The sequence below is a fragment of the Balaenoptera ricei genome, chromosome 3, assembly GCF_028023285.1.
Source record: "Balaenoptera ricei isolate mBalRic1 chromosome 3, mBalRic1.hap2, whole genome shotgun sequence".
NCBI lineage: Eukaryota > Metazoa > Chordata > Mammalia > Artiodactyla > Balaenopteridae > Balaenoptera > Balaenoptera ricei.
The window spans coordinates 109,581,127-109,599,830 of record NC_082641.1 but is presented as its reverse complement, the minus strand read 5'-3'; the positions used below and the strand labels follow the sequence as shown (position 1 = coordinate 109,599,830).

At 39.9% G+C, this 18,704-nt stretch overlaps 1 protein-coding gene across 3 annotated transcripts in view; it reads right to left on the bottom strand.

Annotated features, from left to right (window-relative positions):
• Window positions 1–17,162, bottom strand: part of CDC42SE2 (CDC42 small effector 2) — a 128,016-nt gene extending 110,854 nt beyond the window's left edge. For all 3 annotated transcript variants that reach the window (XM_059916999.1, XM_059917000.1, XM_059917001.1), the window contains exon 1: window positions 17,034–17,162. The gene's annotated coding sequence lies outside the window, so the exon portion shown is untranslated. The remainder of the gene's footprint in view (window positions 1–17,033) is intronic.
• Window positions 17,163–18,704: the final 1,542 nt, after the last annotated feature.

Genomic DNA, 18,704 nt, shown 5'->3' with positions numbered 1-18,704 from the left:
ACAGATGTAGAAAACAAACTTATGATTACCGGGGGGGAAAGTGGGGGGTGGGGGATAAATTGGGAGATTAGGGATTGACATATACACACTACCATATATAAAATGAATAGCTAATAAGGACCTACTGTATAGCACAGGGAACTCTTCTCAATACCCTGTAATGACCAATATAGGAAAAGAACCTAAAAAAGAGTGGATATGTGTATAACTGATTCACTTTGCTGCACAGCAGGAACTAACACAATGTGAATCAACTATACTCCAACAGAAAATAATTTTTAATGCAGTGCCTATAATTATCTTTCCCCTCTCCATTTCAGAAGTAAAATTCACAAGAATCAGAGTTATTCCACACTACAATTATGAATTAAAAATTTGATGTAATTATGAAGCATTAAAAGTTCTTGTAACAGTAGTCTGAAATGCTATTTATAACATAATTATTGGCTCAACATAAAATAGTAACATTCGTAACAGTGAATGACATTGATTTTCTTGGCTGAATAAATTTACATCAGTTAACATACACAGCTATAGCTATGGTCATTTTTTCTACTTTTTTTTCTTTTACTCTGATAATAAAAGAAATATACGCTTGTGAAAAGTATGAAAAATATTGAAAATTTTTAAAAATTTGATAATCACCATCTCCCAAAACTACATACACTGAATAACAGCTGTACATGTACAACCTTGTACCTACTTTAGCACTCTGACAATCACTTCCTCCTGAGAAACTCTCCAAAACAAATTACTAATAGATAGTACATGAGATGTACTTAATTTAACCCTTCCTCTTTACTATAAAATTAAGTAATTTTCAATTTTTCTTCAATATAAATAATGCTGCAGTGAACATTTTTGGATAGAAGGCTTTTTTTCACAAGAAAAGAAACATGGTCAATCCATACAAAGGAATACTATTCAGCTACAAAAAGGAAGGAGCACTTACACATATTAAAACATGGCTGAACCTTGACACACTAAATGAAAGAAGCCAGTTATAAAAGGCTACATATTTCCTATACTGTTGGTGGAAATGTAAAATGGTGCAATCACTTTGAAAAACAGTTTAGCAATACCTCAAAATGTTAAACATCAAGTTACCTTGTAACCCAGCAATTCTACTCCTAAGTATATACCTAAATTAAAACATACATCGACACAAAGTTGTATATAAATGTTCATGGCGCCATTATTCATAATAGCCAAAATGTGGAAACAACCCAAATATCCATTAATTGATGAATGGATTGACAAAATATGGTATATATCCAGACAAATGAGTAAACATTCAGCCGTAACAGAAAATGAAGTCCTGATAAATGGTACAACAGAGATGAACCTGGAAACATTATGCTAAGTGAAAAAAGCCACTCACAAAAGGCCACATATTGTATGATCTCATTTATATAGAATGTCCAAATGAGGCAAACCCAGAAAGACAGAAAACTGATTAGTGGTTGCCAGGCACTGGGAGGAAAGGAGGAATGGGGAATGACTGCTAATTTCTTTTGGGGATGATGAAAATATTCTAAAATTAAATAGTGGTGATACTTACACAGAACTGATTATATGCTTTAAAAAGGTGAATTATGATTTATGAATTACAATTCTGACACCAACTGTGATGTGCAGAACACACCAACACCAAGCAATTCTCCAACACCAACTGGGGGTCTTATAATTCAACTCAATTCTGACAATATGTACCTAGAGATAACATCACATCCCATAAGTTAAGGGCTCAGTCCTACAAGACTTCTCCCCTACCCCTTTCAGAAGTCAATCATAAACCCAGGTTGTCACCTGTGCTTCTGAGGGTCCCACGAAGCTCTTCTCAGGTTCGATTAATTTGCCAGATCGACTCACAAAATTCTGAGAAACATTTCACTTACTAGACTACTAGTTTATTTATAAAAGGATATAATTCAAGAACAGTCACGTGATGCACAGGGCCAGTAATGGGGAAAGGGACACAGGGTTTCCATGCTCTGAGCACTCCACTCACCCAGCACCTCCACATGTTCACCACCCAAGATGCTCTCCAAACCCTATCTTTTTAGGTTTTTGTGGAGGTTTCATTACATGAGAATTGCTTGATTAAATCATGGCGTTGGTGATTCAATCTCCAGCCCATCTTTCCTCTTCAGGTCAGAGGGGTGAGACTGAAAGTTCTAACCCTCTAATCACTCTTTTGGTTTCCTGGCAACCAGCCCCCAACCATACAAGCTTTCCATAGTCATTCATTAACATAACAAAAGACACCTTTACTGCTCTCACTGATAAAATCCCAAGGGTTTTGGGAGCTCTGTGCCAGAAACAGGGACTAAAACCAAATAAATATTTCTTATTACAAGTCACACTATCTCAATAAAGCTGTTACAAAAAAAGAAAAATAACATCCTCCCTCAAAAAAAAAAAGTGGGGGGTTGGGGGGGGGGGAGGTTACTTCCTTAAGGAATACTCTTGCAGGCAGAAATACTACTCTTTGATATATGCCAAACTGCTTTCACAAAGGGTTCTACAGAGTTATACTCTCTCCAGCAATGTATTGATATTTAGTACCTATGTCGCTGTACTCAGGTGAAAGAGCACCATTTCCTAAATCTTAAATCGGATAAGAGAAACTTGCTATTGATTATTATTAAAGTTGAACATTTTTTCCCTATTCTAGTCATATTTTTCTTCTGCAAAGGGTCAGCTGGTCAGCTGTTAGCCTTTAACATAGACATCTTTATGGTTGCAATTGTTACACACAAATGCTTCTATTTCTCATTAAACAAAGAAATTACTTTCTTACCATTCTGGCCAGAAGTGATGAACTCATCCTGAGTTCTACTTCAACTTTTAACTTTAAAGCTTTCCTTGAGGTCAAAATACTTTTTTAAAAAGCTGCAATAACCACTCTCCCCCTCAAACAGGCAGATTAAAAGGACACTACAATATGAGTCCACCTGGGTTACATATATTTCCAGTTTCCTGACTGCAATTCACTTTTAAGCTAATTGCCCCAAATGACTTGCAGAGATATTTTCAAACAATATGGCGCAGTAAAAAGGAAAAACAGTTATTAACACCTTCTACAGGCCACGTACTTAATGTGTGCTTCATAACAAACCTATTACCCTCAGTTAATCTAAAAAGAAAATAAAAGTCACCAAGGGTAAGATCCTGCCATACAGCAGATACACAGCAAAATTAGGGATCAACTAAGGTACACCTAATTCTAAAGTCCACATTCTTTCTACCACTTTACAGTGCTTCCGAAGCTCACTGACTCTGAATGTCAGACAAGACTTTAAACACTAGTTCTGCCATTTATGATGTGACTATTTCTAAGCTTCTTTAGTGTGTATGTACCATTTTTACAAAAACAGAGTCATTATGCAAAAAATAAATATAAAAATGGGAGGCTTAAAAATTCACTGTAAAATGAAACTGTTCTTAAAAATACCAGTTTTTTAAAGAGCAAGATGTATGGAATAATTCTAAACACTTTTCTTGAATTTATATCAAGATTCACTACACCTTCCAACAAGGAGAAGCTCTTGCATATCCATTTACAAACATGTGATCACTCGGTGAAAAACATTTTTTAGGGGCTGACTGCCAGTCTCCACTTTAGCCAAACGAATGCATCATTTCTCAGTAGAAAAAAGCCACATCAACTACACTGCTTTTTATTCTCCTGTACCACATGAGAAATGTTTTCAGCAATATATGCACCATCCAGGAAGTAGCACTGCGGGGTAACAGAAGTGGCTACTTTAGCTACCTACCTAAGAGATAATGACTGCAGGACCTGGTGAGCAAGCAGTAATACAACACAGAACAGGACAAGGTCAAGAAGAATAAAAACAAAGCAAGAAATCGTTTACCCTAGGTAACGGATACCACTGTGGTCAAGGAAAACTCAGTTAAATTACACAACTCTTACAGGACCCTTGATTAGCTTAAAAAACTGCTACTTTAAGACCCAAACATCTACTTGACAAGATTGGGACTGATTTCCAAAGGATACTATACACCAGTAACAATTCCACAAGGATTTTCAAATTCATGAAACAAAAAACAACTCAAATATTAAAACAAGAATTCTTATACTAAAATTTTCTTTTTCCAAGAACTCCCACACTTTTCATATAAAAAGGGCAGCATTATCTAATAAAATTAACATAATTTAGATAGATGGAGCCCTTCAATAAAATACATTTTTCTTTTAAAATTATTTTAATATTAAAGCATCAGTAGGACTTGGGGCAGACCAAAAAATAGGAACTTACCTACAGCCCCCTAATTTACTCTAGGGCTATTATTAAAATAATTCTACTGTACACAGAATCATGTACTGTTTTCCTTAGCGGGTATAATACAATCAGGCTATTGTACAATAGTAAGAGTGTTCTTAAGAAAAAAATTACTGCTGAAGTAATTCTTGTCGAGGTAACTTTCCACATTCTACTCTCCATAAACACCACTGTTTTTAATCACAACTTTACTTACAGCTTTACAGTGTATCAACAAAATTTCCACTTTGTAAGATCCTTTCAAACTGAAATAATAAAATGTAATGCTTTTATGATCACAGTATTTGGTAAAGTGAGATGTTGTAGAACAGTATGTGTACTAAGATCTTGCTTTTGTGGAAAAATGTTCACTGATTTATCTGGAAGGACACATCAAAAATTACTAGTGGTTATCTTAGGATTATGGAAGTGCTTTTTTCTTTAGCTTATATGTGTATTCTGATGTTCTGCATTAAACACAACTTATTCATTTTTTAGTGCTTGTGCATAAGACACAGGACAATCTGAGTTAAAGAAACCTGTGTGCCATATTTTATTCAATATTACCAATTCAAATTCACATATTCAGAGTTAACATGATGCAAATGTTGCTCAAGAAATGTTAGTGAAATCTCCTCAGCCAACAAGGTTCAGTTTTTAAACAATAAATTCTCTCAGACAGGAAAACGGTGCTTCTAAGAAAGAAGTAACTTCATGTCTGTTTTTAAAACTGAGGTGTAAGGGGGCTTCCCTGGTGGTGCAGTGGTTGAGAATCTGCCTGCCAATGCAGGGGACACGGGTTCGAGCCCTGGTCTGGAAGGATCCCACATGCCACGGAGCAACTAGGCCCGTGAGCCACAATTACTGAGCCTGCGCGTCTGGAGCCTGTGCTCCGCAACAAGAGAGGCCGCGATAGTGAGAGGCCCGCGCGCCACGATGAAGAGTGGCCCCCACTTGCCGCAACTAGAGAAAGCCCTCGCACAGAAACGAAGACCCAACACAGCCATAAATAAATAAATAAAAATTAAACTCACAGCCCAGTCGCCAGAAGGCTGATGGAGGAAAGAAGAAGTAGAGGGAGAGAGAGGGAATAAGAATTACAGTGACTGTAACTTACTAAGTGGGTCTGTCCTGGCCTGGAGTACATAGTGTTACTTCTAAAAAAAAAAACAAAAACAAAAACTGAGGTGTAAGGGTGGAAAATGGCTTGGAATGCCCAGGTGACCATAGATAGGGAAGACCATAGGGAAAAACTAATGACACTAACACTTGAGAAGCAAAACAAATCATTTCATCGATTTGGAGATACTGATTTACAGAAGAAATCACGGAGAAGCAAGTAAATAATCAGATAGTAAGTAAACACTTAAAGGATGATAATGGCCAAAGGAAAAAAAGAAAAAGCCAAGAAAAAACTGAACACATATGTATCCATGTAAATCATTCTGAAAAGCATATTAAAAAAAATTATCTAACAATTTATAACTCAAATTGAATCAGCTCTGGTTTCTTCACCAGAAAAAGAACATCTTTCAATGGGCTTAGCACTTAATTGCAGAGCCAAGAACACCCTTAAAGATGTCTCAAGCAGATGTGTCTGCTTTGAAATGAACTAGTTAAAAATTCAGTATATCGCTAAGCAATTAATATACAAACATATAAATAGACAATCTTTACATATTAAATCAATCTAGAAAAACACACAAGGTAAAGCACTGAGGTAATTTTATGGACTCCCACGAAGAAATTATCTTTAAACCGAAATAAGTAACTCCACTAAGTTAAACCATAAGAAATTGCCAATATGCAAGCATTTTTTAATCTATAAAAGCAGCAACTTCATATGGTCCCACTCTGTGGTCTGATGATCAATATTTAACAACCACCTCTCTGGAAGAAAGGCCCTGGTTTGTAGCTTTTGCCAATTCCCATGTTGTAAATAGTCCCATTGTAGCCAGTTTCAAGCTGTCAACACACCATCACTGAATGTGGAGCTGGAGAGATGCACACAATCAGTTCACCAGCTCCAACACACCACTGGTTCCACCTAATAGTCTGATCTCATCCTTTCTAAAACAAGCTTTCGCCTGAATTATCCAGTTTCCTACTTACGCTGTTAAGAAAGCAAAACAGCAGTGGGGGGCGGGGGCTATTTTAAACTGAGCAGTAAAGAAATGAGTCGATATTTAAGCTGAGGTCTGAAAGATAAGAGGCCAACCTTGCTAAGATCTGGGGAAGACTATTTCAGGCAGAGGAAACAACGAGTGTAAAAGCCTTAACAGGGCAAGAACAAGCATGGCATGTTTGAGAAAATGAATGCTAATGTGGCTAGAACTTAGTGAGCAAAGATGAAATACTCCTGAGAGGCTGTCAGGGCCATATCATATACACAGAGTGTGAGACTGTATTTTCTGGATGAGTATAGTTTGTATTTTACTGAGTGGACTTAGTTTGTATTTTACTCTGAGTGGACTGGAAACAATTTCATATAGTAGTCTGATAAATGTTAAATGAATGAATGCATACTTTAAAGCATTATTTTAATGACCCCTTAGGAGACTTAAGTCAAAGCCTATTAATTTTATTAACTTTTCTCAATATAATCACTCTGGTTACTTCACAATCTATGCAGAACATTATGAAATTAAGGAATAGTAAGTATGATAGGTCTCAAACTATGAATATAGCTGAAATAAATGTAGTGGCAGGACCACACATCAGTTCAGAAATATTATCTTATTAATCCAAGATGGTTATTTCATACATGAAATGCTAACATATGAATTCAGGTAGGTCAATGTCAAATTCTAATGAAGATGACCTAATTAGTCTACAAAGTGTAGAACGATAAATTCAATACTGTAGGAAAACATTTGCTTGCATGTCATCTAAAATGACACTACATAGTATGTAAGTAAACTTTTAAAAAATTATAATAGCCATCTGTTTTCATATTAAAAATTATATTTAATTTCATACTTTAACGTGAAAGAAAAATAAAATATCAAGTCTGATTTATAGATATTATTGTTTAGGAGTTATAGTAACAAGCATATAGAAGTTAACTTATATTTGCATATTACAAAAACTGTGAAGATACATACAAATACATACATGTCCACACCTCTGTGATCATGAAAATTAAGCCCACATTATGGCCACATAAAAGTCCATCAGACAAGACAATCAAGATATAAATTACTACATATTAGGGCTTCCCTGGTGGCGCAGTGGTTGAGAATCTGCCTGCCAATGCAGCGGACACGGGTTCAAGCCCTGGTCTGGGAGGATCCCACATGCCGCGGAGCAACTAGGCCCGTGAGCCACAATTCCTGAGCCTGCACGTCTGGAGCCTGTGCTCCGCAACAAGAGAGGCCGCGATAGTGAGAGGCCCGCACACCGCAATGAAGAGTGGCCCCCGCTTGCCGCAACTAGAGAAAGCCCTCGCACAGAAACGAAGACCCAACACAGCCATAAATAAATAAATTTAAAAAAAAAATTACTACATATTACACAAAAACAGGGAAGAGACTTCCCTGGTGGTCCAGTGGTGAAGAATCTGCCTTCCAATGCAGGGTACACAGGTTCAATCCCTGGTTGGGGAACTAAGATCCCACACGCCGTGGGACAACTAAGCCCACACGCCACAACTACTGAGCTTGCACACCTCAACAGGAGAGCCAGCGTGCCTACACGAGCACACACACTCTGGAGCCTGCGCCACAGCTACAGAAAGAAAAATCCGCATGCCACAACTAGAGAGAAGCCTGCTCGCCACAATGAAAGATCCTGCATGCTGCAACTAAGACCTGACGCAGCCAAAAAAAAAAAAAAAAAAAAAAAAAAACCACAAAGAAAAAAAATTTTTAATGTCATTTGAAAAAAAAAAAACAGGGAAATGTTTAGACTGGTTTATGGAGAATAATTTATGCTTGCACATAAAAAACTATTCATTCAGGAACTTCTAAGCCACCTATTTCAATAATTTATTTAAAGGATATCTTTCAACCAACACGAAATGAGACCTATAACTCAGAAAAAAAAAATTAAAAAAAAAAATCTTGTCTCAGCAGAATGAAATACTTAAAGTCTGCATATTAATTTCTCTTGCACTTTCATTTCCTACCTAAATACCAGTTAAGCTGAAGTTTAAATATATTCCGTTTTTTTCATTTAAGAGCACAAATATGCATATAATAAATATTACTCAATAGACTTGTAAACATTAATGTAGCTAGCTGCTACTTTACCACAGAACTACAATAATTGTGCTGATATAGGCACCCCTCTCTTTTGAGGCGGGAATAAACAGGCAGTGCAGTACTGAAAGGACAAGGTACGGTAACAAATTTTTGTACCCCAAACATCCCTCCCTCAAACTATGAGATTTCTGTTTGAGCGTTCTACAAAAAAACAAGAAATGCTAAGAATATCGCCAGGTACACTACTTTCTTGGTAATGGCAACTGCTTTTCTTTAATGAAAGGACTTTGGCAATTGAAAAGCAATTAAGTTTTGGTTTTGAATCTCATTTGAACCCACACCCCTGATAAAAAAAAGGTAAGTGCAGTCCAACTTGCAGTGTCTACACCCATGTAAATCAACAAGACTTAGAATTCAAGAAACAAAGCCTAAAGAGAAATATGGGGCAGGGAAAAAAAAAAAATTTTTTTAAGTGGCACCCTACTTCCAAATCAGGCTTTCCTTTTCTTTATTCCATTTACCTTACCTCTCTTCATTCTTTTCTCACCTCCTCTGTCCTTTACCATTTTTCACTTTCTATACACAAAAATTGACTTCAAACTTACCATTTTCTCTTGTATCTAAATTTGTTTTTACTTCTTATGGGACTATATGGTTTTAGGTGAAATACTTTTAATTGAAATACTTTTAGTTAGAAAAACATACACATAAGCTGTTATCAAAGACATGAATAACAAGCAGCCATTTATTTAGCAAATGTGAGCACCCACCACGTGCAGAATACTGGGGATTTTGAAGTGAAAACAACAAAGCTCTTTCCCTAGGGACATTAAAGCAAGACTGTACCCAGCAGGTACAAGGTACGTGCCTGGTACGGGATAAGCCAAGGAGAAACGAGTAGGACATGTAATCAGAGAGGCCAGCCACACAGATGATGGAGGACCTGGTAGGCACTGTTATATTCTGGCATTTACTCGAAATGATATGAAAAACCACCAAAGAGTTTTGAACACAGGAGTAAAATAATTGGACTTTCATTTCAAAAGGACTGCCCTGGTTGCTGTGTTGAGAACAGAGAAGAGCAGAAGCAAGACGGAGACCAGAAAGGAGATGACTAAAATAACAACAGGCAAGAGAGGATGGTTGCACAGCGGGGGCGGGGTGGGGGCAGCAGTTGAAGACAGCAAGCTGTGATCATATTTATTCTTAAAGTAGATTTTAAGGTAAATAAAGGACATACTTTCATGATACATTATTTTGAATTACATGTGAATGTGTGAGAAAGAGGAATCAAGAGTGTCTATAAAGTTACAGTCAGAGAAACAAAGATGGAGTTGACATTTAATAAAATGAGGCAAACTGGAATAGGAACAATCCTTGGGGTGGGGGAAGGAGGAAGGAGGATGAGGAGTTCAGTGCTGACAGGTTAAATCTGGGATGTCTAATTGAATCATGTTGACTAGGCAGCTGGGTATATAAGTCTGAAGGTTAGGAAAGAGATCCAGGAGAGAGATAACATTTTTAGTTTGAAATATATGATAATTCTAGCTAGAGAATAGGATGAGATCACAGGAGACTATGTATAAATACAGAAGAGGTCTAAACATAGAGCTCAGGACACTGCCTTACTTTTCAGAAGCTGGGGCAACCAAAAGGAACCAGCAAAAGAAACTGAAAATAAGCAGAAGTGCCCCAGAAACAAAGGAAAGAAAGGTTTCAAAGAAAAGAAAATTACCAACCACTTCAAATGCTTCTGCTGCTACATCCAGTGAGATTAGGATTGAGAACTGGCTGGGGAATTTGTCACCAAGGAGGTCACTAGTAAGCAATCTCACAAGAGCTGTTAACGTAGCATGGAGGAGAAAAAAAACCAATTGCAGTGGATCCAAGGCAGAGAGGGAGTACTGGTGACCACAAATAACAACTCTTGAAGAACAGTAGCTGAAGAAAGATGTGCTATTGGGATAGGTTTGTTTTTAAAGATGGGAGGGAGTTCCCTGGTGGTGCAGTGGTAAAGAACCCACCTTCCAATGCAGGGGACGCGGGTTCGATCCCTGGTCAGGGAACTAAGATCCCACCTGCCGCCGGGCAAATAAGCCCACGCACCACAACTACTGAGCTCGCGCGCCTCAACTAGAGCCCTCTTGCTGCAAACTACACCCACTAGAGCCCACGTGCCCTGGAGCCTGCGCATCACGACTAGAGAAGAGAAAACCCGCACGCCACAACTAGAGAGAAGCCCGCATGTCACAATGATGAGCCCATGCGCCACAACGAAAGATCCCGCATGCCGCAACTAAGACCTGATGCAGCCAAAAAATAAATAAAATAAATAAATATTTAAAAAAAAATAAAGATGAAAGATATTTCAGCATATCTATATGCTGATAGGAATAATCCAACACAAATGGGAAACACTGATGAGGCAGCTCATTGGCAGGCAGGAGAATGGGATGAATCCTGAGGCAAAGCAAAGTCCCTGACAGGAGGGGGACAGAACCAAGGGTGAGAGAGGTGATGGTCATAGCACAGTAGGAAATGCATAGAGTCTGGGTACAGATGCGAGGAGACATACAAAAGTTTTCTCCTGAGTGCTTTCATTTTTAATATACAGGAAACAAGGTCATCAGCTGAAAATGAAGAAAAGAAAAGAGGCACTAGAGGTTTGAGGAGAGGTGTAAAATTGTCATTTAGGGGACTGGCAGAGTGATTCAACCAGGGACTGACTGATACTATGGTTAAAGGACTGTGGACAGCACGAAGGACCCTCCTTGGCCGACACGAAAGGAGAACACGTCAGCACAGGTGTGTCTTCCTCAATTCACACTCAACTGCCAGGTATCAGCTGGACTGGATGGAGAACTGGATTGGGGGGTTGGTGGTTACCAAGTAAGTACATGAAGGGAGAGGTGCTAAAAGAGAACTGAGGCTTTATAAAGGGGAGAAATTTTAACAGTGGACTATGGATTCAAAGCAGGATAAATAATCAAGCGAGGAAATGGAGGAAGTGGGTGTTGGGACGCTAAAAAAGGGAGTAGCAGCAATGGATTGTACAACAGGTCCCAGACACAGAAGTACAGTTCAGGTGGGGTGCCTGACAGAAGGAACTGGAAAGATAGGAGACTGAAACCCTGATGGAATGCTTGAAACTGTGTTCTGTGAAATAATCTTAATAAAGTACAGGCAGGTCTGGTTAAAATGTAACAGAACTACCTTAAAGAGTAAAGCAAAACCTCTGCCAGGCACACTGAGCCTGCACATGAGGGCAACTAGAAGGCTAAGGGACTGGAGAAGAAGAATTATATCACAGGAATTACAGCTGGAGGTTCCCAGACATGGAATCCCCAAGAAAACCATTTCCAGCATTCCTCCAGAGTCAGCTTTAAACAACCTGTCCAACTCAGAAGGCACAGCTGCCAGATCACAATAGGAGGAGCCACATTAAAACCATACCTTTTCCCCTAAACTTCTTTCCCCACTGAACTGGACCCTGGACAGGTGAATCTGACAGCATACTAAAGAGGAGCTGGCAAAGTAAAAAGAAAGCCTCTCAGGACTCTTCCTCCAAAGCAGGCTTCTTGCTCTGAAGCAGTTCTGAGCTATGAAAAAAAGTTCTATATTGTGTAAGAGTTTGAACACATTATTATTCTGAACTGCACCTTCTAATGACTAAAATAAGACTATTACTGACAAACGAGCAGAAGACTTTTTACCCCTAGAAAAGTTATCTGGTCTTCCTAAGAGCTGGAAAGTCAGGGAAAGACAATCTACAGGGAGGCTTTGAAGGTACACTGAGAGAAAGCAAGCTGTTTTCCCCTTAAACCCTTATCAAGTCCCATCCATTTCAGTTCCACAAACATCCATGGGCTCCCACTATCTATTAGGTGCTAAATATACACAATGCTGAATATACAAAAAATTCATTTTTGCTTTATTGAGCAAAAAAGTGAAAGTAGATTAAGTCGAATGAAACAAAATGATTTTGGTTTAGTACGAGATGCTAACAAAAATTCAATCCTAAAGATTTAATAAGAAATCTTAGTTTTCTCCTTTTCTTGGAATTGTTTTCATATTTTTCTAACTTTGTGAATTACAAGCTTAAACACATTTAAAATCAATACTTGTTAATAAATTATAAGACTAAAAAAAAAGTCTTATCATGAATTTCTAAGTGAGTAAGCTACAAAATGGAAATAGTGCTCATCATTCCGTCATTTTCAAACACAGCTAAATTTAACATAGAGTTATCTAATGCTTTCTAGGAAAAAGAGGGAGTTTGTTTTACTATAATCCATTTTGACTAAAATAGGTTTGCAGGTATTTTATGGTGTCATGATAAAGACAACTCATTACCAAATTTTTTGGCTTTCAGTTCAAAAACTCCCTTTGGATGGGGTCCCAGAGCAGTTTCAGCTAAGTCTTCCTCTGTTCATTATTTGTTAGTATTATAGAAAGGTTCAAGTATACTTAAGCTTTGAACTGAGGTAGCAGAACGCATAAAGTTAATAATTAATAAGCTAAATTCCAAGTTTTTCCAGGTAGCATGAAAAAAAAATCAGAATAAATGCCCTCACCTAACTATTAAGGGTAAGTACACGTCTCCCTCTGAGACAGATCTAAAACTTTATTTATTAACATTTAACATTCAATAAATGTTAAAATATTACTTTCATGAGAACTCAGATTAAGAACACTGAAATAGATGAAAACTAATATGCATTTGCAACTGAGAGAAGTCTTATGAAGCCTTAACAAAATATCCCAGACTCATCCTAAAGCAGATGAGAAATCTAAACACTTTCATGATAAAGAGAGATAAGTGGGACATAAAAACATAATAGAAACCTATCTTACTGAGTAAATGTGAGAAATCAGTTTAAAGCATTTTACAAATGTTAATTAACAGTCTTCCACAATCTATACAGGCAATATGGGCACAGCTACAATATGTCATACCAGTATCATTCTTAATCACTTTATTAATTACATCTGATAAAGGACCCGCTTTCTAAATTATTCTAAAGGATATTACAAAAAAAAAAGACAACCAGCCCCAACAATAAACACACATACCCTGATGAAGAAAGCATAAACACACTTCGAATATTCCAACAATTATAAAATGGAATGATCCTCGAATTTATTCAGCCTTAAAACACTATGAACTACTCCAAGGTAGGAATAATGCCTTGAAAACACGGTATTTTTTTTAAGTACAAAAAAAAAAGTCATTACAGGTTCTAATTTCTTGGAAAAATTACTTTAACATGTCTTGACGCTGTTGACTGTCAAAAACCCTGATGAAATTCTTACCCAAATAAAATATGCCAAGCACTTTTTATTCAACATATAAGGCTTACATTGTTCTAATCTTCACTATTACATGTTATTAGGTTTCTCATCAACAACAGACTACAAGGAACACACAGGTGTACGCTATCAAGTCACTCTTCCTACAAGAAATATATATTTAAAGAAAAACTATCACAACTCTCTACCACTAAAATTTAAGGGATTACTTTCCTTATTCATAGGAACCATAAAAAACTATTAGCCAGTAAGTGTAACAATCTTTTTTTTTTTTAATGACATTTTGCAGTTTATTTTTATTGTATTTATTTATCTTTGGCTGTGTTGGGTCTTCGTTGCTGCACGCAGGCTTTCTCTAGTTGCGAGGAGCCGGGGGGTGGGGGGCTACTCTTCGTTGTGGTGCGCGGGCTTCTCAATGCAGCGGCTTCTTTTGCTGCGGAGCCCGGGCTCTAGGGCACGGGCTTCAGTAGCTGTGGCACGTGGGCTCAGTAGTTGTGGCTCCCGGGCTCTAGAGTGCAGGCTCAGTAGTTGTGGCGCACGGGTTTAGTTGCCCGCGGCATGTGGGATCTTCCCGGACCATGGCTCAAACCCGTGTCCCCTGAATTGGCAGACAGATTCTTAACCACTGCACCACCAAGGAAGCCCTAAAAATCTTAAAGTTCTATTTGAATGCACACATCATCTTCAACAATGCATAAGCTGTTAACAGATCAAAAGTGTCCACCTAAATTCAAAAGTTAGGGGCTTCCCTGGTGACACAGTGGTTAGGAATCCACCTGCCAATGCAGGGGACACAGGTTCAAGCCCTGGTCCGGGAAGATCCCACATGCCATGGAGCAACTAAGCCTGTGCGCCACAACTACTGAGCCTGCGTGCTACAACTACTGAAGCCCGCGTGCCTAGAGCCCGTGCTCCGCAACGAGAAGCCACGACAATGAGAAGCTCGCGCACTGCAATGAAGAGGAGCCCCCACTCGCCACAACTAGAGAAAGCCCGTGCGCAGCAACAAAGACCCAATGCAGCCAAAAATAAATTAAATAAATAAATTTATATATTCAAAAGTTATCTGTAAAAAAATTATTAATCTATCAATACATTATTCTGTAATGATCAAGACTGACTTTGGAGCGCATTAATTTGGACTTCTGAAGAATCCAAATAAGTACTTTTTATCATATGGAAATAAGATAAAAACAGACAACACAACCTTAGGTTCAGAATTAATAAGTGCAATACTACAAATCATCCTCTTTTTAGTAAGCAGTTTTACCACAGTTTTAATACTAGAGGTAAAATTCAAATATGGAACTACAAATCATTACTAACAGTTCTTCACTTCTCAGTACTATCAAGTCAATATTCTATTTGTAAATGACGAATAAAAGGCCAAAATAAAATTTCTGAAAAGGTGCTTTATTTAAAAACACTTCTTACAGAAAAGGAATCCACTGTTTCTCCTAGGAGATTTTTAACAACAGAACATGTTGTACGGCAAAGATTATTTACAGAAAACAGAACCAGAAGTACATTACTTTTCAATACATACACTGTACCAAAAACATCTAATATGGGAGAGAGAATAAAAATACTAGTTTGTTAAACTTCTTCCTCTCTTCATTAAAAAAAGATTTTATTAAACTGACAATATGAAAACGTAACCCAACGATCTTAGCCCTATAAAGTTACTTATTAACCTTTAAATAGACTGCTATGGATCTACACTTCCTGCTGTTCACCTGCCATCTTTCCCAATTTTAAATAGGCACTTAGGGGTATAAGACAGTCTGTCCTTGCAACATCCATAATGAGGAAAGAACCTCACGCTCAGGTTAAGAAAAAGATAATTGTGGGTTTTGTTTGCCCCTAGGAAATCAGCAGCCAGCACAGGTGCCAGCATATAATAGGTGCTTAATGAACATCTGCTGAGTAAGTGGTGAGGTTTAATTATATTACTGCAACATTAGCTTTCTTTTTTCCCTTAAAGTTCCCCCTTGCTCAAAAAGCAACTCAAGACCATGCCAGAGTCCCTCAAAAGCACATAAAATTCTTTATTCATAATGAAATGGAAAGCAGGGTCTCAAAAGAACCAAACAGAATACAAGCACCTCTTCTTTATCTTCTCCATTCTTTCAAAAGAAAATTAGATCAATATGGTTGATTTTTAAGAAACATCAAAATGTCTACCAACTTTCCTCAAAATGAGAAATTTCAAATGCATTTTCTATGCTCCTAACATTGAAAATAACTGATTTTTCAACAGTATGTGTATGTTGCATGAAAACAAAAATCAAGCATATAAGCCAAAATAACGTGTTTGCCAATTTTTTCTTTAACTTGAATCAAGAGGGTATGTGCCTAAATTGTACTAGATATGAGATCAGCTTTCTCTGACGTTTCAAGATTCATTTTTTCATTCAAGTATTTTATTGAGCATCTACTATACGTCAGGCCCTTTAACAAAACGTTAATTTTGTAAACTGAACATTAGCATCAAATTCCCCTTCAAAAGCTTATTACTCAAAATAAGAGCAGCTAAAGAGGAATCTCAGTGTTGTTTCATGTACACATTAAGTCAGCCCATCGAGGCTCCTTTTCACCTATTAATGCGGCATCAGCGAGCCGCTAACTACCACACCCGTTACCAAAAATCACAACTAAAGCAGCAAGCGCTGGGTAAAACAACCTGTAAGAGTAGGACGAGTTCCTCCTCCGAGGTGGTCAGGGCTTTCTCTCCTGGGCCCAAAGTACCGCGGCGAGACCCGCGTGCGGAACGCGCCGGACGCCCCAGGCAAGAGTCCGGCTCCCCAGCTGGCGGTCCCCGCCCCTCCGAAACTCACCTGGAGGACCGGGGCCCTCTCCGCCTGCCCCTAGCGCCACCCTCCCGACTTCCAGACGGGCAAAGTTGGGGGGGAGGGGGCTCTTCATTTCCATTTTACAACGGGGGGCCGGTGGGCTCTCTCAGCCGCCCGCCTGTCTTGAATCCGGAACAGAGTATGTAACCATTTTCCAGAAGGAATGGAAGGAAAACCAAAGGCAGGGTCCGCATGAGGACCTCGCCCAGACCTGAAAATGGAGCCGCAGGCTCAGCCCACAGACCGCAGCGGGCAAGGCAGGGCCGCACTCGCCCCGAAGCCCTAGGTGGCGGGGGTTAGGGGCTTCGGGTCCCCGCCCAAGGGGCCCCGAGAGCAAGGTGGGAGGCCTGAAGCGCGACCCCGGCGGGAGATGCACTCACCGTAGTCTTTGTCTCCGCCGCTCGCTCCGGCCGCGGCCGCTCTCGGGGCCGGCTCCGCGGCTGCTGTCCCCCCACGCCCGCAGCTGCGCTCCCCGGCGCGCTCGCCGCTTCCTGGCCCCTCCCTCCACGCCCTGGCTCGCGCGCAGGCGGGGCAAGAGGCGGCGCGCGCTCCGGGAGCAGCGGGAGGGCCGCGCCGCCGCACAGCTGCCGCCACGCCGGCCCCGCCCCGTACCCTGCCTTGGGGATGGAATCTGCCCCGCACCTCAGCGACGCGCACTGCCCGCGAGCTCCGCGGGCTAGAAACCCCTTCCCCGGCGAGAAGGCAGAGAGCTGGGGTTGGAGTCCGCGCGGGAAAGAACGCGCCGGAAGATGGCGATCGGGGCTGGGTGGGAACGTTCGGGAGCCCCTCCCCACTCTCAGCCCGGCAGCCGGCAGCAAGAGCTCGCGCCCCCTCCCCAGACGGCGCCTGCGCTGGAAGTGGGAACGCTCCCAGGCGGGCGAGGGTCGTGGCTGAGCCCTGGGACCGGCTGTCTCTCAGTAGTAGTTGAGAGATAGATGCCCTGAAATCACCAAACCACCCTCCCCCTTTTTTTAAATGGAAACATCAGAATTGTTGAATCCGTCATTACCTGGCTTAAGGCTGAGAACACCCACCTGGCATCTGAAATGTGTGAAATTACTCGTCTACTGGATCTCTGAGCCCTTACCTGTATATTTTATATATCCCAGAAATCAGAAACACTTAAAAGTGCCCTTATCTAGCAGTCGACCCTCCACCAAAATGCCTACAATACTTGGAATATAATATAGTACGTCTTCCCCGTCTTGATTGATTATATTAGTGCAACATTAGCTTTCTTTTCCCCCTAAATTTAGAGTTAGGTCTCCCTTGCTCAAAAAGCAACTCAAAACCATGCCACAGTCCTTCTAGTTAGTTACTCAGGTCAAAAACTTTGGAGTCATCCTTGGCTCCTCTCATTCTCTCCTCTGCACCTCCAATCTGTCAAGCACGTCTGTTGGTTGTGCCCTCAAAATAAACCAGAATCAGACCACTTCTCACCTGCATCACTTTCATCTGCTCTGGCCTCGAGTATACTTCGGTGGCCTACTAAATGGTCTAGCTGCCCACCATTAACGCAGTCTATTATCAAAACAACAATCAGAATATCCTCCTACAAGAAAAGTCAGCTCCTGTCTCATCCGGTCAAAATCTTCCATTGCCTCCCCATTTCCTAAACTGTAAAAGCTAAGGTCCTTAGTTAGAGTCTGTCATACGGAATGAAGGAAGTCAGAAAGAGAAAAACAAATACCTTATGCTAACACATATATATGGAATCTAAAAAAAAAAAAAGTGGTTCTGAAGAACCCAGGGGCAGGACAGGAATAAAGACGCAGACGTAGAGAATGGACTTGAGGACACGGGGAGGGGGAAGGATAAGCTGGGATGAAGTGAGAGAGTGGCATGGACATATATACACTACCAGTTGTAAAATAGCCAGTGGGAAGCAGCCGCATAGCACAGGGAGATCAGCTTGGTGCTTTGTGACCACCTAGAGGGGTGGGATAGGGATGGTGGGAGGGAGACACAAGAGGGAGGAGATATGGGGATGTATGTATACGTATAGCTGATTCACTTTGTTATACAGCAGAAACTAACACACCATTGTAAAG